The 23,840-nt window shown below is 47.2% G+C and overlaps 1 pseudogene; it reads left to right on the plus strand.

The window, feature by feature from the left end:
* Nucleotides 1-2,714: 2,714 nt before the first annotated feature.
* On the plus strand, nucleotides 2,715-16,120 carry LOC127215511 (protein FAM169B-like; annotated as a pseudogene).
* The last annotated feature ends 7,720 nt before the right edge of the window (nucleotides 16,121-23,840 follow it).

The raw sequence follows: 23,840 nt of genomic DNA on the forward strand, positions 1-23,840 counted from the left end.
ACCTCTGTTATCAACACAGAAGAGTTGATTTCTGTGCCTGGCAAGATGGCTCGGGGGGCAGGCGCTTTTCTGTCAAGCCTGGTGACCTGAGTTCTGGTCCCATAATCCCCGTGGTAGCAGGCAAAAACTGACTCCTGCAAATTGCCTTTGACTTCCACACACCTGCTATCACACGTATGTTCACTCACATTCTTACACGCTCTCTCTCTCACATACACAGTGACTAATGAAAAACAATCTTAAAAGAGTTGGTATTCTATCTTCTCAGTTCTGCCACTTCTGATCTGCAGAACTTTGTAGCCCTGTCATACTGGACACCCAACAAAGCGGTAAAATGAGCATTGCTGGACTTCAGCTCTGTTCCTTTCTAAGCAGTGTTGGTTATCCAGGAAACTTTGTGCTTCACATCCATTTAGAATCTATGGTAGAATATTCTTTTCAGGTGTGTGACTCTTTTGTGCTGCCTTTGTTTAACTCTGGAAGCTGTGTAACTGTGCCTGTCTAAAATGCCTGGTGGTCCTAATAAAGAGCTCAACGGTCTGGTGAAGGCAGGAAGAAAGGTAGGCAGGGCTGGTAGGTAGGGAGTATAAATAGGATAAACAAGGAAAAAAGAAGGGCGCGGGTGGTGGTGGTGCATGCCTTTAATCCCAGCACTCAGGAGGCAGAGGCAGACAGATCTCTGAGTTCGAGGTCCAGCCTACTACAGAGTGAGTGTCAGGACAGGCTCTAAAGCTGCTAATAGAGATCTGTCTTGTAAAACAAAGCAAAACAAAGAAAACAAACAAAAAATCAAAACAAGGAATCGAGAAGGAGCAAGGAGAACAAGGGGAGGAGGGGACGCGTGGGCTGTCCCAGCTACCACGGAGGTAGGAAGCAAAGTAAGGTGCTCTGTAGAGTAGAGAAAAGATGGATAAAGCCCAGAGGCAAAAGGTAGACCGATAAGCGTTAAGAAAAAAGCTGGAAAAACCAAGCCAAGCTAAGGCGAGCGTTCATAAGTAATAAGTCTCCCTGTGTGATTTATTTGGGACTGGGGTAGGCCCCTCAAAAAAGCCGAAATCATACAAGCCTACCAGTTACTAACAAAAGCTTGCTGGGATTTGGCTAGGTCTGGCTTTTGAACTTATAGAATGATTGTGGGGAGAATAACAGGAAAAGAACTGTTGAGTCATCTGAACCATGAACATGACATTTCATTTCGTAGATCTTTAATTTCCATCAGTAATTTACACTCTTCATTTTTAAGGATCATTCTTCTTTTGTTAAGTATAGCCCCAAAATCCTTTTACTCTCTTTAATTTTATGGTTAATGGAGTTACATCTTTAAATGTAAAGTTTCTTGGTTCCAGAAGATTTCCCATATTAGAGTAGCCCTGTTCTCACCTATACAAGCCGAAGCTGTAATTTTCCCAACTGATATTTTTTTAAAGCATGTTGAAGGTGAAATCCCAAATATTTTTGGAATTACTGCCTTCACTGAATTGAGATTCCTTGTTGGACATAGATTGTGGGTTCATTCGTGGCATAAAAGAATAGCTTCATGTAACCCACACATACTCCTGGTGCTTTGGATTGGGTTTTAGCTGGGTGGTTTTCTAGTCTTGGTGGGTTTTAAAGGGGAAATATGGTGACTTGTGGGTGCTGGGTAGACGCTCTGCTTCTTGGATTAACTAGAGGTAGGTTGGGCAAACAGGGCTCCTGAGCCTCATTTCCTTCATAGGCAACAGGTTGACCTACACCTGATTTTGTGATGGAGGTGGGTATTGGAGAGACAAGACTGGACCCCATGAGACCCAGAAAGCCTGAGGTTATATTAACTATCACTCTGCCCCATTCTTTTGCTAGCGAGCCACAGGCCAGCCTAGATTGAATTGGGGAAGAAACAAGGACCCCATTTCTTAATGGGAAAAACCTTGAAAAATCCACACATCTGTATCCTGTGTGGATACAGGAAGGGAATCATTGTGGGGACAGTTTTTTCACAGTATTGTGTATCTTGTAGTTTAGTCCATCCAATTAAACCCAAATCTTTTTTAGGCTTGGGAAGTTACTTATTTCCTGGGAATCTCAACAGGGACAAGCACCACACTCCCAGAAGGGGCTGAGATGACAGCCGTGCAGATGCTGACATTGGATACAGTCAGGTTACATTCAAGGTGGGAAATGGAAAGGCTACAACATCTCTCTGTGGCAGAACACGCATGTTATGTGGGAAGCATGTGGGGCTTATGTGTTTTGGAGGTCATGCATTTTTGCCAGAACTGGACACCACCTTTGTTGAAGTAATTGAAACAAGTCTACTAGTGATGGGTCCAGCTGATCTCTCGCCTGCACCGTGGACTGACTTCACCTCTGTGGGGAGAACTTTGATGTTGCCTGGATAAACCTCCTTGGCTCCAGTGGTCTCAGTGAGGGGTGTAGCTCTGGCAGGGCTCACAAGGTTTTGGCGAAGCTCAGTCTCCCAGGCTGCGTTAACATTTTCCTGACCCAGTCCATCTTCTGTGCTTGGAGCAATTAATTGGTGTGGGCTTTGAAAAGAAAACACGCGGGTCCATTTGAGAACTGGCATTTTGGAGTGATCTGGTATCTTTACCATCGATAACTGAGTTTGTGAATTTTGCTCCCAGGTGGCACCTGTGACCCTGGCTGAACCCTTGAGGTCAAAGTGAGTTTCAGCGTTCAGCCTGGGGACATGGTGATCTTTTGCTTTCCTGCAGACAGCCTCTGTGGCGATGGTGCCAGTGCATGCTACCTGTTGCCTGTCTTTGATACTGTGTTTAAGTGCGGAGGAAGAACGTTGCCAAGGCCTGGGAACAGCCTGCTGAGGGACTCCTGTGACACCTTTCCAGAAGAGGGAAGCCCGGGGCATCAGTTGCCCGATTTCTTTGGCAATGTACAGAGGTAACCCCCACCTTGTGTCCTGTGTGAGCATTTGGGCAGGGTGATGGTTAACACATGCACTTCCGAGGTGCCTGAAGCATGAGTCTCGGAGTTGTTCTGGGTCAATGCAGGCTGTGGCTGCTCCTTCAGCTCCAGTATAACCAGGGTCTTCATGTTTGGTTTGCAAAGGGGACCTCTCGGGGCCTGAGAAATGACAACATTTGGAATGCGTAGGGGGCCGTCTCACACTCAGTAGAAATCACACTTCACATTTGGAGGCTTGACCTCTTCCTGGCCTTGTGATGTGTGTTCCCATACAGTCTGTGGATGGCACAGCTGGGATTCTGTGGTGTTTTGTCTTCTCGTATTTGGATACAAATATTCTCACATGAAGATCTGGCACACTGATTAAAGAATAGACTTGTCTGTTCTGGGGTATTTTCTTTTCCTTTAAAAAAATGTCTACTACGAGTGTGTGGGTGGTGTGTGGGGTGTGTGTGTGTGTGTGTGTATGCTGATGTTCATAGGCATGGTGCTCAGGTGGAGGTCCAGGGGCAATTTTCTAGAATTCATTTCTTCCGCATCCCAGGGATTGAACTTAGGTCATTGGGCTTGCACAGCAAGTGCCTTTCTCCCAGCTGAGCCATCTCAGTGGCCCGTTAGCATATGTGCATGCATTGCCACTGATTGCCCACTTAAACTGCTTGTTTGGGGGTATAGTGTCACCATAAGTTGAGGAGCATGTGTAATCAGAAACAAATATCTCAGGGGCACACAGAATCCAGGGAACTAACTGACTGCACCAGGGCCTTGCAGTGACTCTCCTTTTTTGTGTGAAACAGATAGGGCTGCGGATGGCACTTAGTGGTGGGGGCTTGGCTTAGTATGAGTGAGGCTCTAGGTTCCACACAGTCCTATGTACACAGCCCATGAGCTGCGGGGGCGGGGCCAAAGCACTCAGGGGTACTGCAGAAGTCCCTCAGCCTCCAGCTCATCTGACGCCTTTCACTGTAGGAGAAGGAACCCCCATCCACCTCTGCTATCACTATGTTGGATGCAGCACAATAAATAAAGCCAGGACTCAGTCATGGGCTCAGACTGAAGATCAGAAGAGCAAAGCAGACGCTCTCATCTCTCACCAATGCTCAGACCAAAGGGGTGGGTCCTTTCTTTCTTGTGCTGCATATGCCTCAGTTGCATCTGAGAGCCACTCCTGCGAATCTCAGACTACTTTCTGAGGCTGCATTGAGCTTCTTATAGTCTCTCTAGTGCTGGAATTAAGGTGTGAGCTCTGTTCTCTTTTAGAATGATTCAATCTCATGCAGCCCGATGTGGCCTTGAACTCACAGAGATCATCACTTCTGTTTCCTGAGTCCTGGGATTAAAGTTATGTACCACCACTGCTCAGCTCCTATGGCTGTGGCTAGTTTTGCATTCTCTTTGCATTCTCATCTCCAGGCAAACTTTATTAAATCATAAACAATGTATCCCACTACAGCTTGTCTCCCGAGTCGTTGTTGTCTTTGCACATACATATTCCATATCATCAGGGATGGTGGAGGGTAGAGAATATCACTTAGGACCCGGTCCTTAGCTGAAACACACCAACCTCATTTTGGGTCCAGCCTCAGTTCTTGTCTTTTTCTTTTTTGGCCCCTGAGACAGGGTTTCTTTGTGTAGCCTTGGCTGTCCTGGAGCTTATCATAGACAAAGCTGGCCTTGAACTCTGAGATCCTTGTCTCTGCCTCCTGAGCCCTGGGATTAAAGGTGTGTGTCACCTTGGCTGGCTCAGTTTCTGTCTTGATGGTTATGAAGCCTTGGGGTTGGTTTTTATGGCCTTTGTGTTTCTGGGATACAGTGGTAGAAGAGGAAACTAGATAGGAAGGCCCCTGCTACTCTCAAGTCATGGAGGGAAGCAGCTGAGCACACACATTCATTCCTTGCTAGGGCTGTTTTAGTTGTTTACTTGTATTTCCCAGCCCCCCCCACACCCCAGTTGTATCAGCTTCTGGAAAGCCTTTCATTTCTTCTGGGAGTGTGTTGGAAGCATCCTGCATGGTGTAGTTGGCTTTGGGTTTGAGAGGAATTCTGGTCCCTAGGCAGTAACCTCTATCCCACGGCACATCCTCCATGCTCTCTCACCACACCCTCCCTTCCATCCTGACATCCTCTGGAGTCCCCTCCCATTACAGGCCACTTCTGGCTCTGAGGTTGACTTGGTAGGAGCTAAGAGCCTTTTGTTCCCCAGGTGAATGTAAACAGCAAAGACATGGCCATTCCAGAGCTCATGCCTCGCCGCCCAGCAAGCCTCCCATCTTGCCTCGAGAAAGACCCAGATATGCTGCCTTGGGACCATGTGTCTTCTGTTGAGGCCTCAGCCACCCCTCCACCCCTAGCAGCCTTTTACTAAGGACAGTTCTGCCCTTCAACTGAGCTCTCCCACCCTACACCTTATTCTTTACCCCCATGCAGCTACACCTCTCACCATGTTAAGGACTCCAAGCAAGAAATGTCTTAGCTGAGCCTGATGCTTCTTTCAAATCTCTCAGACATTGATTCCAAATGCCAGCCACTGCCCACTAAGCCTGTTGTACTTCAATCTGGAACACCTCTGGAGTGTGGGTGTGTCCTTACTGTATGCCCAGCCCCGTGAGTGATGGGAGAGGGAGCAGAGCCCAGCCAGCAGAGAAGGGCGAGCTGCCAGCTGGTGCTTAACTCTCCTGGGATCACCACATTCGGAGACACACCTCCAATCATGCATTGACTCCATCATTGGAGCTTCTGTGTGTGTGTGTGTGTGTGTGTGTGTGTGTGTGTGTGTTCCCTATGAAAGTTAGGCTGGGCAGGACATACTCATGCAATGTTTCCCAGAGTGTTTCCACCTGACAGACAGCACAGTATGTCATGCATTCCCACATGTGCTTTTGCCCAGAGCTGGCAGGTGGTAGACGAGAGCTTGCTTGGTGATGTCCTCAGTTACCTGCAGGACCAGAACAGAAGTGGCATTCCCTAACCCGTCTGGTGTGGGGGAAAACTGCCATGTGAAAATGCTTTTATCCAGAAATGTGGATAGTCTGCCAGCCTTCAAGGGCTACTGGGGCTGAGGATGTGTGGTTTGTGAGGAGCACTGGGAGGAGCATGTCAGCTGGATTGTATCCTGCTCTGCACATTCATGTGGCTACTGAGGTCAAGTAAGATTGAAGGGGTGGGCCTTAACTCAAGTGACTGGCACTGTATTAGTCCAGGTTCTCTAGGAAGGCACCCTATAGAATGAACACATACATGCATACATACACACACATGGGATTTATTAGTGTGTGTGTGTGTGTGTTCTGTGTATGTGTGTGTGTGTGTAATTTACTGAATGCTAATACAGGTGGTGGTCCAGCTAATCCAACAATGGCTGCCTACCTATGAGGCAGAGTCTCACAGTTGTTTAGTCCATGAGGCTTTCCATATACGCCTGACCCCTGAAGAAGTATCTGCTAATGCTGGTGAAGGAGTGTGATTGCCTGTTGAGAGAAAGTAGACAAACAGAGCAAGCTTCCTTCTTCCATGTCTTTCTACCAACAGAAAGTGTGGCTCACAATAAGGTGGTTCCATTGTCCCACTACAAAGGCCTGGTTTTCCCCATTTTAAATTATTTAATTAAGGGGGGGGGACCAAACCTTTACAGTGTGCCATTTACATTTTAGTTCCAGATGTAATCAGCTGACAGCCAAGAATATCCATCACAGGCACAGGAAGAGAGACCCTAGGGGTGCACATGACCATGGCCATGAGAGGACACTGAGGAAATACACAGGAAGCTCAGGGGAGAGGTCTCAGGCATCCCAACCAAAGCTACCTTGCCTCCAGAGCCTTGAAAAATCGGCTTGTATTGCCATGGTGCTGGCAGCTCATCATGTCTGAAGGTCTGCTCCCAGAACTCCAAACTGGCTGGCTTGAGGACATTAAAAAAACGTCACTTGCACTGAACATGTCCAGACCTTTCCATTGCCATTGTCCCCTAAGCATCACAGTCTAGTAGCTATTGATGTGGCATCTACATAGCTGAAAGGCATCTAGATGATGGTCCATACAGGAAGATGTATGTATTGTGACTATAAACACCATGCCTGATTTTATGTAAATGTTGCATCTTTGGATTTGGTGCCCTGGAAACTCAGTGCATGATGGATGGAAGTGGGGTGTGAGATGAACAGAGATGATTCTGGACCCTGGGAAGTTGGTGAAAGGGTTCTGGTGAAGCAGAGTCAGTATTGAGATGGTGTGTGTGGTAGCCACAGAGAGGATGGAAGGGCCGTGTGCAAGGAGCCAGAGAGATCACTGGCTGAACTGGGTTGGGCAGGAGTCAGACTCATGGCTTTCCTCTTTTCTTCCCAGTCCTTAGGCAGTTCCTGTTGACCTGTCCAGGTGAGAGAGGGCGCTTGTGGGAGGTACAGAGCCCCAGGGTCCTGGGACCAGCATGACAACATCTGGCTCCAGGTTTATCTTCATGAGACAAGACTTCTAGATGGTGAGTGGGATGGACATCTCAGAGGTCTAGTCACCTTAGTTTTTCTTCCGTTGACTGAGTCTGATTCATGTAGATGTTACTTTCCAGAAGAGGGCTGAGATCCAGTTGGGACATATTGTTCTGTATTTCTTACCCATGACCATCTCATCTGCATGGCTCCAAAGTTCTTCCTCAGATCTGGAATTGGAAACCTCAATTGGGGCTAAAGAGACCACTACAAGATCAGCTAATTAGATAGCCACTACATAGGTCAACTATTAGATAGATCAGCTAATAGATAAACCACTACATGGGCCAACTACTAGATAAGCATCTAGAAGATCATCTTCTGTTCCTCTGTGTGGCTCAGGATCAGATCACTACGCTATTTTGAGGGGTAGCATGTGCAGCCATGGTTGGGAATTCCAAAGATGACTAGGGTTTGCTGTGATAACCCTGTCTTCAGTCTCTCCCCTGTGTAGGCTGTGTCCACTGGCCATATAGTAATGTTGCATAGTGCTGTGTAAATCATTATGTGTGTACATGAATGTGTGGTACATGTTTGTGAGTTATGTGCATATGTGCACGGGAACCAAGGGTTGATATTGGGTGTCTTCCTTTATTATTGTCCATTTTAAAGTTTGAGACAAGATCTCTCAGTGAATCTGGCACTCACAGCTAGACTGGCTAGCCATTGAGCAGCACCAAGGACTACTCCCCACCCCCCATGCTGGAGTTACTGAAGTAAGCCACCATGCCTTTACGAGTGCTGAGAATTTGAACTCAGATCCCCATGCTTACACAACATTCACTTTGCTGACTGAGCCATCTAATGTCAGCCCTGCATCATCTCACTTGTTTTAATTTTTTTTTGTGTGGCTTTCATCCATAACACACAATGCCTTAGGATCATATCCATCCTTCCCTAACTTTACTCACATCCACTTTTCAAAATCATTTTAAACGTTTTGTATTTCATTGCATCCAGTTAGTGCTGCCTGTATGTGTTTGGGTGTGGGGTCAACTGTTGGGGCATAGGCAATCTATAACTGGCCACAAAACAAAATAACCATCCTTCCTCAGCCACCACCAACTAACCTCCAATGACTTCTCAACTACAGCCCAGGGACCTTGTCAGCTCTTAACCGTCCATGCTGGTTTTGGCTGGCTTGATCTGGTACAGTTCAGTTGTGTGAGCACCCAGGGGAGGTGACAGCCATCTTTATCCTTTTAAATGGCAGAGCTGTGATTCCCTGGGGACACCGTCTCCTGTTGACCCTGCTGGCCTTAGTTCTCTGTTGGCTCCAGACAATGCCCTGGCTTGTCAGTGAGGTTTGGATAGAGGGATCTTTCAAGGAGCAAGGTAGGGTTTTGAGGGCAGGTACCCCAGGACCTTCAGATGGCCAGACGGGAATGCAAACATGCTTATCCCAGGATTTAAAGGTGGCTTTTCTGACTGCTACATGGGGGAAGATCTCACTTTGCAGTGCAGGATGGGGCTTAGGTGCCTGGACATTTCACCAACAGGTGCCACTTGTCTCCAGGAGACAAGCTTCCAACAGTTTAGATGTACTGCCCTTGGTTAAAGTAGCTAGCCCCGCTCCTCCATGATGTGGGCATCCATCACACTCATCAGGATGTTTCTGCAGAAGCAGGGGTGAGGTAGCTCATTAGGGGCGGGTGGGCCAGGGGTGTAGGCTGCCTTTCTGCATGGGTGACTAACTTAACTCAGGTGGTGACAGGCAAGTGCCTGAGACCTTATTGATGGTAATAGTGATAGGTCTTGCCTTAATGGCTCCCCTCAGCTGTAAGGCTTAATGGGCCCTTACAGCTATTAGTGAGGAGGAGTGCCAGGGAAGGAGGCTGGCGGGTCTGCGACTGTGATCCTCATGAGGCCGTTAAGGGGCTTGCCCTGTGGCATTGTGTTAGGGAAGGAAAGGAAGCCACCTTTGCCCCCTGGGCATGGCGCTGACCATCAGCACAGGTTTATAGCTTCACAAATGAAGGTCCACATCTGTGCTTAGGCTCATGCCACTGTTCCTTAGCTGGGAGTGGAAAAAGCAAATGCATGTCGGAATGTGAAAATTGCCTGGCCAGAGGGGGGTTGGGTGGGGAGGAGGGATGCTTTGTCCTAATTGGAGAGATGACTTCCTGATGGATAATCCCACCAGGGGTTTATTTCAAGAGCTGGGAGTCTGTGTGGTCTGTCTGAAGTAAGCTGGTCTAGAAATCGGATGCCAAACCTGTCACTTTAATCCACTCTGAGGGTCACCAACTCCCACTTCCAAACAGCAAAATGAGAGGATCTTCAGAGACTGTTCCAGAAGTCTGTTGCAGGAACAAGAGCCATTGCTATAATTAGGTTACAATTAGATTACTCAAATTCTGTAATTTTTGAGAAAAAAAAATTAAGGGGTCTTTTCATCCTTAAAACCCTGGTTTGTTTCCAGTGTTACCCTCAGGGTCAGGCAGTTATTTTAGACCAGTGGTTGTCAACCTTCCTAATGCCTTGGCCCCTAAGTACAGTTCCTCATGTTGTGGTGACCCCAACCATAACATTATTTTCTTGCTACTGCATAACTTAATTCTGTTGCTGTTATGAGTGGTAATGTAAGTATCGATATTCAGCCCCCAAGGGATCTTGATCCATAGATTGAGAAGCTCTGATTTAGGGGTCCCCACCACTTTGTGTGATGGAAATGGATGTGTAAAGCAGTCCCATGGCTTCTGACTTTGGAGAAGCCATGAAAAGACACATTTCAAAGGGAGAGCCCCCCTGGGTTCCCTGCAAATGCTTGAGAACCTGTGTGGAACTGCCTTCATTTGTGGGCTTTTTAAAGTCTGTACAGCCCTGGCAGCTGATAACATCTGTAGCTTGTAATGACCCTGGGGATTTTTGGATTTTTTCAGACGCTTTGAGAGACGAAGTTTGTGAAATGCATTTTCCCCCCTGTTCTCAGTTACATGGGAAACCTTTGAAACTTGACCGATAGGATCATAATTCCTTCTGATGTGATCTCCCCATCAGTCTGCACATGCCTGAAGTCTCTTTACTAGAGTGGGGATGAAATTGAATATGTCAACAAGGGAATGTTCTTTTGCAAAAAAGAGAAAAAAAATGTTACTGGAGGTGGGAAATCATTGCAAATGTCTCAAAAAATTATTTTTCCTTCTAAAGGTCACAATTTTCTTTTTCAGATGCACTTATCATCCACAGGAAAATGATTTCTTTAACTTACACTTATCTATAGAAGCAGAAATAAAAGCTAGATGGATTATGTATATGGAGAGGTGAAAAATTTGAGATGGAAAGGCAGGCCTGCTTTTCTAAGTTGGAGGGCAAGCAAACTGGAGCCATGGTCTTGTTCCAGTTTGCTCTCATTAGCCACACATTGCATAATACAGTAGCAACAGCAATTTTATGATGATCCAGTATGCCTGGGAGTGTGGAGAGCCAAAGCAACCTGCTGAGGTGATTTTTGCTGAATGCTGTTCTTTGGCAGGTTTTATGGCTCCCTCTTGTGGCCATTGTTCTGCATCGCCGTCCTGAAATGCAGCAGTTGCTTGTCTTTGATGTACCTGAATATCTGGTTCCCCAGATTCGTACCTTCCCCAACTAGTGTATAAAAATTATGCTTGAGACCCATATCATGAGAGAGAGCCTGGAGGCCCAGGACCCAGAGGCAAGGCTATCCTAGAGACATAGGATAGAACCAAATAGGATTGGCAAAAGCAAAACCAAACCAAACCAAACCAACAACAAAAAAACCAACCTGCCCAAATCGTGCCCCCCCCCCCCAATCTGTTAAGCTCCTAGATTGGTGCCTATAGCCCAATAGTTACCATAGAGCCTACAGGTGCAGGCCCACAGCCAACCATTAGGCAGAGTTTGGGGAATCCAGTGGAGGTGGGGAGGGGGGATTGTAGGACCCGGTGTATCAAGGGCACCACAAAAAAACCCCACACAATCAACTGACCAGGGCTCACAGGGACTGAACTGACAACCAGAGAACCTGCATGGGACTGACCTAGGCTCTCTGCATGTATGTCACAGTTGTGTAGGTTGGTCTTCTTGTGTGACCTCTAACAGTGAGAGCAGGGCAGTCTCTGACTTTTGGGACCCTTTCCTCCTACTCAGTCGAGCCTTAATAGAGGAGATGCCAGGCTCATTGCAAGCATGGCTTGTTGACATCATGGGAGATCTGCCCTTTTCTGAAGAGAAGCAGAGGAGGAGTGAAAGGGAGGTGAGGGGGACTGGAAGGGAGGGGGGGGGGAGGGGAAATAGCGGTCAGGATGTAAAAACAACAGTGAAAACCTATGGGGCATTAATTGGTTAGGAATGAAATACAAGTAAGCATTTGATTTTTGCTAGCACAAGTTATCTCGTAGCACATAAAAATATCAGAACTTGAAGATGTATTCATCTGCCCCATCCACCCAGCCATTGTTTCATGGGTTCTTCCATCTGGTAACAGTTCACCGTGCAGACAGGCACTTTCTTAGGCATTAGGAGTACAGGACAGGAAGGAAGCCACCCTTTCCTAATTGCTGCTGACTTGGCAGCAAGTGGGGGGTGGGGCATTTGGTTAGCTGTGAGTATTGGCAAGAGTGAGCAGAGAGGACCTGGGAAGATACTCGGATAAACAAATCCCCCAACCACTTGCAGCTGGGAAATGCTTGAATAGCGCCACCATTTATATACACACACACACACACACACACACACACACACACACACACACACACACACACACACATATATATATGAATGAGACAGACTCAAGTATCTCAGGCTGGTCTTGAACTTGCTACGCTTCTGGAGAGGAACTTGAACTTCTGCCTTCTACCCACTCCTGTTGAATACTGGGATTCCAGGTGTACACCACCACACATGGTTTGTGCGATGATCGGGGTGCATGCTCCGCATTCTCCTAGCTGAGCTGCATCGCCAGCCCTGAGCCTCCTGCCACTTTGTTCCTTTGCACCATGGAGCTCTCCCACACAGGAGTACACTCCAGCCAAAGCCAAAGTGGGGGTTAAAAGGGTGGAATGGGGGCCCCAGCCTCAGTGTGTTGGAGGGGTCCTGAGTGGGAGCCAGCCCCATTGTTTATCCTCTTCTCTTCTTAGGGACCACAGTGCACCCTGAATCTTCTGAAGATGGCACAAATACTCCCAGGCAGCCTTCTCAGGGTGTTGGACCCACACAGTTTGATCATGGAGAAATCCGTAAGGTACAGTATTGACATGTTATTCCACAGTCTTCCTGTCTCCCTAGCGGCCACCTTGCTTTTTTAGTGACTGCCTGGCAGCTCCTTGGACACCCAGGCTGTGGGCTCCTCTTTGGCAGAGGGCCATGCTGATGCTGACTAATACTGAAAATCTCCTTATCTTGGGATAGAAGAAGGAAGGGGGTAAGGAATCTTTATAATTAGACTTTTTTGTGGTCCTCTCTCTCAGCTGGATGAGCATTCATGAAACCAGAAGGAAACTGGCCCCTGAAAAATATGAATTGAAATTCGGCCATAGACCAGAACAAAAGCAAGGTGAATCCCCCTTGCTCCTTCCCTCCTGCCTCCCCAGTCTGGATGCTAGAAAGAAAATGGTGGTATTAGGTCTTTGTGTCCTTCAGAGTGACTGGAGTCTTGGGGAGGGGAGGAGTCCTTCTGAGTACCTCGGTGCTCAATTATTTGATAAGATTTGGAGTCTTTCCTGGAGCCAGCACCGGGTCTTTGCTCTCAAATCCTTAAGGAGTCAACTCTAAAACCAAACTTTTGTACATGAGAAGCAACACAGCTCCTGTTTGGTGGATTGTTTGGAGGTAGGAGATTCCACAGAGGCATGAGCTATTGTACTAATTCTTTGACCAGCCCTTGCTACCTGGCAGAAAGGGGCTCTTGTTGTTCTTGGCTTGTGACAGAATGCTGGGCTATCTTAGGGCTCTGCTAGGGCTCTGAGCAGAGGCTGTAGTAGTTGGCCTCGTCTGGTCACTAAGTTTTAAAATTTCCTTTTAGAGGAAGGGACAGGAGTTCTGGAGTATCTGAATGTATGCTTGTATGTCTGGCGATGTCTGCACACTCAGAGGCAGAATACCAACTTAAAAAATATTCTGGTGCTGGGTGATGCTGGCATACACCTTTAATTCCAGCACTCCGGAGGCAGAGGCAGGTGGATCTCTGATTTTGAGGCCAGCCTGGTCTATAGAGTGAGTTCCAGGCCAGTCAGGGATACACAGAGAAACCCTGTTGGAAAATATAAAAAACAATTACATTGGCATAAATGACTCATACTCAGTGAGTTTTATTATAATATTTCTCAGTATATGATGTATTTTGATCACAGTCATTGTCCTGTTATCCTCTGTGCTCCTGTCCCCTCTCACTGGCTCTCCTGCTTTTCCTGATTGGCCCTCCTTTCACCTTCCTGCGACACCACTGAAGGATGTCTCATCCCCTTCCTTCAACCAGTAGCTGCCTATAAATCCTGGGGGGGGGCGGTGGTCATGAGCCCCTCTGCTGCCATCACTGGCTGTTGAGAGCCCCAGTCTTCTGTAGTTTCTGCATAGGCACTCAGAGCTGCTGAATAGAGTGCAATGGCCACGTCTTGCCTGGAAGACATCATCCCACTGCACTCCACCTCCTCCTCCTGACTGATACATTCTTTTCCATGTTGTGAGTCCTGGAGAGGTGGTAGGATGTCACATTGGAGGCTGAGAACACATCTGCCACTCACTCTCTGCATGTTGACCGCTTGCAAGTCTGTGGTTATCACCTACTACTGCAAGGTGAAGATTTTTTCCTGAGCAAAGCTAGCAGTGGCATCCTATGTGTAATTTAACAGGCACAGCATGCCCATTTAATAAAGCAATTGCAGTAGCTCTGCCACTGGGGCCTCTGACCCACCCTGGCCATACTTTTGAGCAGGCCTCCAGTACAAGATGTGAATTTGCTCCTGTAGGGCAGGCCTCATAGCCAGCTATAAAGCAGCTGGCCATAACAGACTTGGGACCATCCAGCCTGGTCCGTCAGTGGTGTAGCTTGTAGAATACCCATATGGTGTAGCCTATCCCTAGCACTGGAATTTTAATCCAATAACCTGTGGCTTCTACGAGCAGCTTTTCTCAAACAGCATAACCCAGTTTAAGCTAGGCCTGGGATGTAGCTCAGTTGGTTGATTCTTGCCTAGCATGCATGAAGCTCTGTATAAACTGAGTATGGTTGTTCACACCTGGACTCCAAACCCTAAGGAAGAAGAGACAGGAAGATCAGGTTGTTTTTAGCTTCATGGAGAGTTCGCAAGCAAGCAGACAGGCAAACAACACACATACTGCCATCCACCTTTCAGCGTATAGTTGTGCCTTGGCGTCTATAGAAGTTGGTTTCAGGACCCTACTTGGAAGCTGTAAGTTGGATGCTCAAGTCCTCTATGCAAAATAGTGTTCCTGTTTTACTCATCCTCCCAAACACATGACATCATCTCTCAACAACCTGGGTACCCAGTGTGGTATAAATATCACATCAATTGTTCAGTATTGTACATGATAATGCCGTGAGAAGTATGGCACCCTCAGGATGGCCTGAGTGGTTTTAGAGTATTCTGACTTGTGCTTAACTGAACTTGTTCATCCCTCACACTTTGGGGCTGACTACTCAGCTTCCTTGTTCTGCTCTAACCTTACTCAAATCTTCTTGACTGGGCTGTCCTTTGGGTCCATCCGGTTAACATGTGCACCCATGACAAAATGTCATTTCCCTGTGGCTAGCTGCTATGTTCGAACATAGCTTATCCCTTCCGATCTCAGCATGAAGTATAGGGATAAGCCAGGTCACCCCAGGCCCTTGGTGTCTAGCACTGTTCAGGATGACCTCATCACAGTGTTTGAGATGAATGCCTTTGGCTTACTTTCTGATTTCAGGAGTGGATCACTGGAGGACAGGAGACACAGAATGACCAAGAATGTGTCAAAAGAGAGGAGGATTCTGGGATGTTCCCTGAGACCCTCCTGGGATGAGACAGAGGATAGGGGAGCCAAGAGGACAGTGGCAGTCACTGGGCTGGTTGGTGAGCCATGGCAGAAGCATGTACGGGGAAGCTCCAAACTCCTCAGAGGTTCATCTGGTCTCACCGGCATCAGAGCCTGAGGGTTTCATGTGGTCCTGCTAGTCTCTGGTATTGGATGGTGTCCATGGGTCCCGCCTGCCTCTGTTTCCCTCATAGGCTCTGGGATAAGGGTGTCTGAAGAAGTGCTCTGGTAAGCCAAATGCAACTGTTGGCAAATCCAAGACCCTAGAAGCTTACTTGTTAAAAGTAACATGTTTTCCACTCCCCAGGAGTATGGTATGCATGGGACCATGTGAAGGAGTCCCTTAGTGGAAATAGACTCAGAGAATTGCCATGGTACCCATCCATCATACACATTCATCTCCGTTGTAACCTCAGAACTCAACGCCAGAGGTTTTCAGGGAGACAAGTTCCTTCTCTGGGACTTGTCAGTCACTTCAGAACTCCTTGAGGGCAAACACCAGGGGTGCATAATGTCCACTATTCCAGGGCCAGATGGTGCCCACTGTGGGCCTTGGGCTATTTCTGGCCCAATATAGTGCCTGTGCTGCCTTCAATGCTATTGGATTCAGCTGTCTGAACATGAGGTAGGATTTCTGCCAGAGAAAGCTGATCCTGGTACTTTATGTTTCCTGAATGGTTAAAAGACACGTGCTGTGGGACCTCAGTTACTTATCTATTCATCAAAGCACCCGTCTGCTCATTTCTAGTACATGAATATATACATACACACAGTTCTCCTTTTCTCTCTCTCCTGCTTCCTTCATCTCTTCTCTTCCTCTCTTCCTCTTCCTCTATCCATTTATATTTGTCTACTTAATTTATATCTCTCTAATTCCCAATTCACCTCTATATCTTCTGCCAGTCTGTCCTCCCTTACTTCTGTCCAACTCTCCATCCATCCATCCACCCTCCCATCCACCCAGTGTGCTTTCTGTTGGACAAGCTCTGTGTTGTGCTTGGGAGATGTAACTGAGGCCCGGTCTAAGCCCCAGGGAGCTTTCTTTGTCTGGAGGGATGCTCTTGAGTATCCACTGTAGTGTTCATCCCTCTTATGCTCACTGCAAAGAGGGAGGGCCCAACTGTGAAGAAGCAACAGCACTTGCAGCTCCTTGCAGAAACACCATGAGGACCCCATTTGCATGTGGAATCTGTGAAGACTGAAGAAATGGACTGAGCATCAGAGAGGTGCTTGGTGTGGGACCCCACACATCCTTTAACACATGGTTCGTGTGCTGTGAAGATTTGTTTTCTGTTTAGATGAAAGTTAACCCATTAAGTATCTCTGGGACTTAATAAAGGTGTTATTCAATAAAAACCATGTATGTATTAACAGTTTCATTTTGAGACTTTCAAGGTGACCACAGTGTTACAGGAGATTCTCTGGCCCAGAGCAGCACCCACCATGACAGGGCACAGCACTGGGGTGCTGCAAGGTTCCTTCTGTACAGTGTCCTAAGGATCTCTTGCTTGTATCAATGTGTGGTGAGCTGATTTATGAAAGATCATCAAACCTGCTTATTACTCAGTTTCTCTATGTACTTACCTCCCCACCCCCACTTTGAGACAGGGTCTTGCTGTGTAACCCAGGCTACATAAACTTGCCATCTTTCCCTCTTAATCTCCATAGGGCTGGGACGACAGTGCCTGGAGTGTTCCTATTATTTTTAAACAGCTGTTGCTAATATAATTTACAGACTGTAAAAGTGCTGTCAGCCACCACCCCAATGATTCCCAAAGCCTGCTGTCAGTTACCCTCTCCCTTTGCACTATGTTACCATCCCTAGGTATCCTCAGGATGGCATCACCATCCACCTACCTTCCCTGGCTACAGACTTGCTTGCTCTGAACATGTTATGTGACTGGAGTCATATATTAGCAGCCATTGGCAACTAACTTTATTCACTTAGCATGAGGATCTTCAGAGGTCTACAGTACAGCATGCATCAGCATTCCTTTCCTTTTTCATGACTGAATAATACTCCACCACATGGATATCTATCTATCTATCTATCTATCTATCTATCTATCTATCTATCTATCTATCGTGTTGATTTGTTTATCCACCTACCAGCTGATGGGCTTTGGGACTGAGTTCTACATTTGGCTGGAACAATAATATTAAGATTATTGATTTGAATTTGCAGTTCCTCGATTGCCAAGGAACTCCTATTGCTGAGGCACCAGCCTCAAGAACTGAGTGACTACTGGGTTCTGAGCTCTTAACTGTTATCCTGCTGTTGTTTCTACCTAAAGCTGACCTACTAAATTATTCTGTAATTTATCTATTTGTCTGTCTTCCTATCTATCATCTATTTATCTGTCATCTATCATTTATCTATCATCTATCTATCTATCATCTATATCTATCATCCATTTATCTGTCATATCTATCATCTATATCTACCTGTCTATCGTCTATTTATCTGTTATCTATCATCTATATCTATCTACTATCATCCATTTATCTGTTATATCTATCATCCATATCTATCTATCATCTATTTATCTGTCATCTATCATCCATTTATCTGTCATATCATTTATATCTATTGTCTATCTGTCACTGGTCATCTATCTGTCTACCTATCTATCACCTATTTATCTGTCATCTATCTATCTATCTATCTATCTATCTATCTATCTATCTATCTGGTGGTTTGAATGAGGGACCCCCCCATAGGTTCATATATTTGAATGTTAGGTCCCCAGTTAGTGAAACTCTTTGGGAGGAGTTAGGAGGTATGTCCTTGCTGGGGTAGGCATGGCTTTGATGGAGGAAGTGTGTCACTGGGGATGGGGTGGGGTGGGGTTTAAAGTTTGAAAAGCCCATGTCAAGTCCAAGTCTCTCCACCTGCTGCCTGTGTATCAGGATATAAAGCTCTCAACTACTTTTTCTAGTATCAGGCCTGCCTACCTGCCATCCCATTCCACATCATGATGATAGTGAAGCTATAAGCAAGCTCCCAGTTAAAGCTTTGTTGTATAAGTTGCCTTGGTCATGGTGTCTCATGGCAGCAATAAGATGATACCAGGAATGGGTATTGCTGTGACAATCCTGACTGTGCTATTGATTGGAGGAATGTAGACTACTTTGGGACTTTGAACGCTTTAAGCATGCCTTAGGGGACCATCCTAGAAGGAGTGTGGAGGATAATAGTGCTTAGTATGATGTGAACTATGAAGGCCCATCTCAACAAGTTCCTGGGGAAAGAAATATTAGCAAGTGGCACAGAGAGCGTTCTTGTGATAATTTGGCAAAGAGTGTGGCTACTTTTTGTCCTTGTTTTTAAAAATTTTCCTGAACATAGTTGAAGAGTTTTGTATTAATGCCATTGGCAGAGGAGATTTCAAGACAGTCTAGTATTGACTGTATCGTGTGGTAACTAGTGGCCACTCTTATACAATGAAAAAGAGTGAGCAGGCAAAGAGAAACACAGAATGTACAGTTTGAGGAGAAAGAGAACATCAAGAAATGTAATGTCAGAGACAAGGAGTTCCAAGAAAGCCTTGTTTCAAAATGGACTAGGGAGAGTGGTAACTCAGGGCAGGACCCACCCAATTAATCCTGCAACCTGTGTCAGAAAAGGCCGAGGAATTTCCTAGACTTAAGTAACAACAGAAAACACGTGCAAATGAAAATCAAAGGGTTGGGGGAAGGTTGCAGCCCCAGGAAGCTGAACTCAACAGCTTTGGCCACAAGCTCTGGCTTTCTCAAGGAACATACAGGAAAGGGAATGTGAACCCTTTCTCTGTGGCTAGAAAAAGCTGCAGAGGCCAGATGTGAGGCAGGGGTGACCCAAAGAGATGATTTCCTGAAGCTGTGAAGGTAATGCCTGGGTTACAGTGAAGACTCCAAGATGTTGGAGATGCTGGAACCGTGGATACCTGCCACGGAAAGCTGCAAACAGAGTGGAACCAGCCCAAGAGAGAGAAGTGTGATGTGGCCAATGAAACTGGAAGGAGTTGGAGATCTGAAGAGCGTTTTGACATCAGACATGAAGAGGCAGAGTTTGGAGTTTGCCCAGCTGGGTTTCAGTCTTGCTTTGGTCCAGTATTTCCTCACTCTGCCCCCCTTTCCTCCCTTTTGAAATAGTAATGCATATTCTGTGTCACTGTATGTTGGAAGTAGTAATTTGCTTTTTGATTTTACAGGGGATTACAATTAAGAGATCACCTTGAGTCTCAGAAGAGATTTGGACTTTAAAACATGTTGAGATTGATAGACTATGGGGACTTTTGAACTTGGACTGAATGCATTTTGCATTATGACTATAAGCCTATGTGGGACCAGGGAGCGGAATGTGGTAGGTTGAATGAGAATGGCCCCCATAGGCTCATTTGTTTGAATGCTTCATTTCCAGTTAGTGGAATTGCTTGGGAAGGGTTAATAAAGTGTGGCTGTGTTGGAGGAGGTGTGCCACTGTGGTGTGCTTTGAGGTTTTAAAAGCCCGTGCCAGGTCCAGTGTCTCTCTCTACCTACTGATTACAGCTACTTCTCCAGCACCATGTCTGCCTGCCTCTCCCCTTGTATGTGTTGCCTTGGTCATGGTGTCTCTTCACAGTCATAGAACACTAAGATGGTGTACGTGTATGTGTACACACAAATCACACCCATTGGTTATGTTCTTTTTGAGAACTCTGACTTACACATCCTGTTACAGGAGACACTGGTCCGCAGCTGGAAAGTACTCCCCCCCCCAAACATGGGGTAGGCAGTGGAACCCAGGGTCTCACTAATGTCTACTCTTGCAGATGGAGTTTTAAATTAGGTCCTTGAACTTTTGTTTGAGAAGCTGTGTGTATTAGTCAGGGTTCCCTAGAAAAGCAAAACTTAGAATTCCTCTCTATATAGAAAAACAATTTATTAGAATGACTCACAGGCTATGGTACAGCTAATCCAACAGTGGCTGTTTATGAACACAAGGTCTAAAAGTCCAGTACTTCAGTCCATGAGTTTTGGTGTCTCAGCTGGCCTTCAGTATATGCTGGAATCTTGAAGGTGTAGGCTTTAATGCTAGTGAAGGAATGGGCTTGCCAGTAAGTGAGAGCAAGTAGGCAAAGAGAGCAAGCTTTGCTTTGGGTCCCTTGAAACCCTCAGGCATTTCTCTTCAGAGCTCCGGGCCACTTCTGGGGTGCTGTCTTCTCCCAGGACTTCAGGTAAGCTGGTGTTAGCTGACACCTGTTTGGTGCTATGCTGGTGTCCTGCACACAGAGGGCCTCAGGAGCTCTAAACACTTAGTCCAACCCTGGAATAAGGGCAAGGCTCAAGTAACATCTTACAAGGTGACCTTGGGACACCAGCCCCAGGCTGGAGACTGCCGGCTTTCACTGATAAGAATCCTTAGACATCTCTGTTTGGGAGGTGTCCTGGAGAAGTCAGACTCAGCAACATTTGAATTTCACTTTCCTCCAAACACTAGTGGGCTTTATCTCTCATACAAAAACCAAGCAGGGCACTCCTGGGCTCCTGGGGTCCCGAAGCAATACTTGTAGTTGCCACACGATGGCAGCCTCGCACAAACCAAGGCCTCCTGGCACACACTGGGGCTCTCTCATCCATGTCTTGCAAAGTCCCAGGAGACCCTCCCCACCCTTCTCACCAGGCAAGCGCACTTATAACACTATGTACTCACCCAGGGGAAGAAAGAGAGCGCCTGAGTGTTTGTGTATGGTGCAACAAAACACATTTGTTTTTAGAAGCAGCCAGGCTGTGTCACCCCGTTTCCCAGATTTGAGTGATGTGACAGACATAGTGACGAGAGAAAACATAGCAAACTGGGCCTTCGGTAGTGGCCGCTTCTCGTCCTCCTTCCTCCTGGACTCCTTTCTCCTTCCTCCACTTTCTTCTTTCCCCTGCACCCTTCCTTCTCTCTCTGATAGCAATATTAAGCATGTATGCGGCGTACAGATCTCACAGTTCTGTGATTTTGTCACTAACCTCATACACTTGGCAATTAGTAAATTCCTTCGCAAACCCCCCAAAGCGCCAGCGGCGCCCCCTGTGGGAGGCTGCTTGCTTCTCCATCCTGGATGCACACAGCTGGGGGAACCCTTCCTGTTCCTCATGCAGCTCCTAGGTCCCACGCCTCTCTGCGCATCGCATCGAGCTTGGCCCTGGCAGTTTCCAGTAGGGAAGGAACTGGCAGTCAGAGGGGTTCGCATCCCCCTGGGATTTGGTTTAGGGTTCTTTTCTCTGGACCATCTCACAATGTCTTTTAGGTTTGTTTATTCATTCATTCATTCATTCATTCATTCATTCATTTATTTATTTATTTTTTCATTCATTTTATTTTATTTTTATGTTGCCTGGCTTCTTCTCAGCCCTGGCAGCCAAATGTTTGAGGACAGTGTTACCTCTTTGTAAAAGGGAAATGAATGCTTCTCTCCCAGGACTGATGGGGAAGATGAAGGTGTATGGGTAGATGGGTAGTATCTGGGTTACCCAGGTCACAGGGGCTTAGGAGAGTGCATCTGGTAACAGTGTGCCCAAGACGATACCACCCACTGTGTGGGTGCCTCCTGGACACTCGCTTTGAGACAAGGGCGCTTTTGTTCTATTCAAGTTCAACTCATGTGGATATTCGTTCCCATGAGTTTCCCTTCATAGACCAGTTGCTATGCTGAGGGCATGTTCCCTGCTCCCCTTGGTCTTTCTGGCTAATGCAGCATCAGCCTCTACAAAAAGCAATAAGGGGGTTTTAGGGCCCTAATTTTACCCTGGTGTTGACAGTGAACATCCCAATGTAATGCCATCTCAAAGCATGCTGTTGTCAGTGGATCTGCCAAGTGAGAACAGAAGACAGAGACTGGTCCCTCTGTTGCTCCTCACCTGGTTGCCCTCTGTTCTGTTCCAATACTATGGACTGGATCAGGGGCAAAGGGTCCAGCTGGGGTATCAGCTTGGATTAGAAGCTCCATGGAGGGAGGTCAGGGCTTGAAGCACAGGATCAATGCCAGTTGCAAGCTTGGGTAGATAGGAAAGGCCCGAGGAACACTTGGATTCTGTCAAGTCTGATGGCCTTCTTGGCATGCATCCTTTAAGGACATGCCCTATGGTGGGTGGGCTGGACACAACCCAGTGAGTTTCCCAGCCAGAGTTCCTGGTGACGGCTGTGTGGAGGGGCAGAGCTGGGTATCCCAGGCTGCTCTGGGATGTTGAATGGGAACAGAGATCCTTGGGGGTAACCTCCATGTAGTGTGGTGGGGATCTTTCTCTGCATGTTCTTGAAGGCTGCTTCTGCTTCAGAGGCTGTTGGCTCCTGCTTCCCATGGAGACTAGTCCCAGGCACACATCTGAACAATGGCTAGACAGCAAGATAATGGGCAAAAAGGTGGGTGGGGCTGTGCTCAGCCTAGGACTGTCTGGCTGCCTGGAACCCCATACCACCTTAACCTCTGTGTCCATCACTGACCCAGCAACAATCAGAGGACACCTGAGTGACTAACTGGCCCGGGCCAAGAGATGCTGGAAGCCACAGAGCCTGGAGTCAGAGCACATCTCAGCAAGCTTGGACTAAGGACCAGAGAGTATGCTCATGATGGGAGAACATGTTGTAAAACACATTGGTTAGATTACACAACACTCAACTAGCGGAATGGCTAGGAACACATCGGGTGCTCTGGGATGGCTGCTTACATCCGGCTTGCCTAGTGTTGGGATCCTAGCCTAGATGTGGGGTCCTCTGAGTGGCAGGTGATGACCAGTGTTAAACAGTAGTTACACTTGGAGGCAAACCTTAGCTTGAGGCCAGTGGCGCGTGTTTCGGTTGGCAGTGGCCTGGGGAATTTGCTGGCTTTGTAAGTGCATTGGGTAAGCTGACTTAGGAGAAGGGGGAGAGGAAGAATGCAACCCAAGAGTAGCACCCTGCAATGGTGACTTGGAAACGAACCTGTGTGGGGAGTGACAAATAGGCCTTAAGCTGCCAGGAAGCTGTAGTCTCAGAGCAGCGACATGCCTTGGTGTCTGGGAGGACATTTTAGCTTCCTTCCTCCCTCAGATCCACGGCCCCTTTCTCTGGGTTAGGCTTCCTCTCTGGCTCTGCAGTTGCCAGGGCAGGTGACCTCAGGCCAGGGAATTATCTCCCTCTGAGCTTTGCCCTCCTTGTCTGCAAAACCTGAACTATGACACAAGGGACCGAGGGACGTCAGGTGGTTTCTGCGAACTGCAGGAAGTTGAGGTTTGCCAGCCTAAAGCCCGGGCAGCTGTCTTCCCTGGACAGCGTGGAGGACAGTGTGAGCACTAGCAACTTATCAACTTGCAGCGTCTGTTTTCTTTCTGGATGACTGCCTGCTATGTCCCCTGCATCTGACCTGGTGTGGTTTAGTGGGGCAGGAGAGGCTTGGGCCTGAACAATTTGACCATGGCATCCCTGCACAGGAGTGGCTCAGGGTGTCCTATTGGCTT

The sequence above is a fragment of the Phodopus roborovskii genome, unplaced genomic scaffold, assembly GCF_943737965.1.
Source record: "Phodopus roborovskii unplaced genomic scaffold, PHOROB, whole genome shotgun sequence".
Lineage (NCBI taxonomy): Eukaryota > Metazoa > Chordata > Mammalia > Rodentia > Cricetidae > Phodopus > Phodopus roborovskii.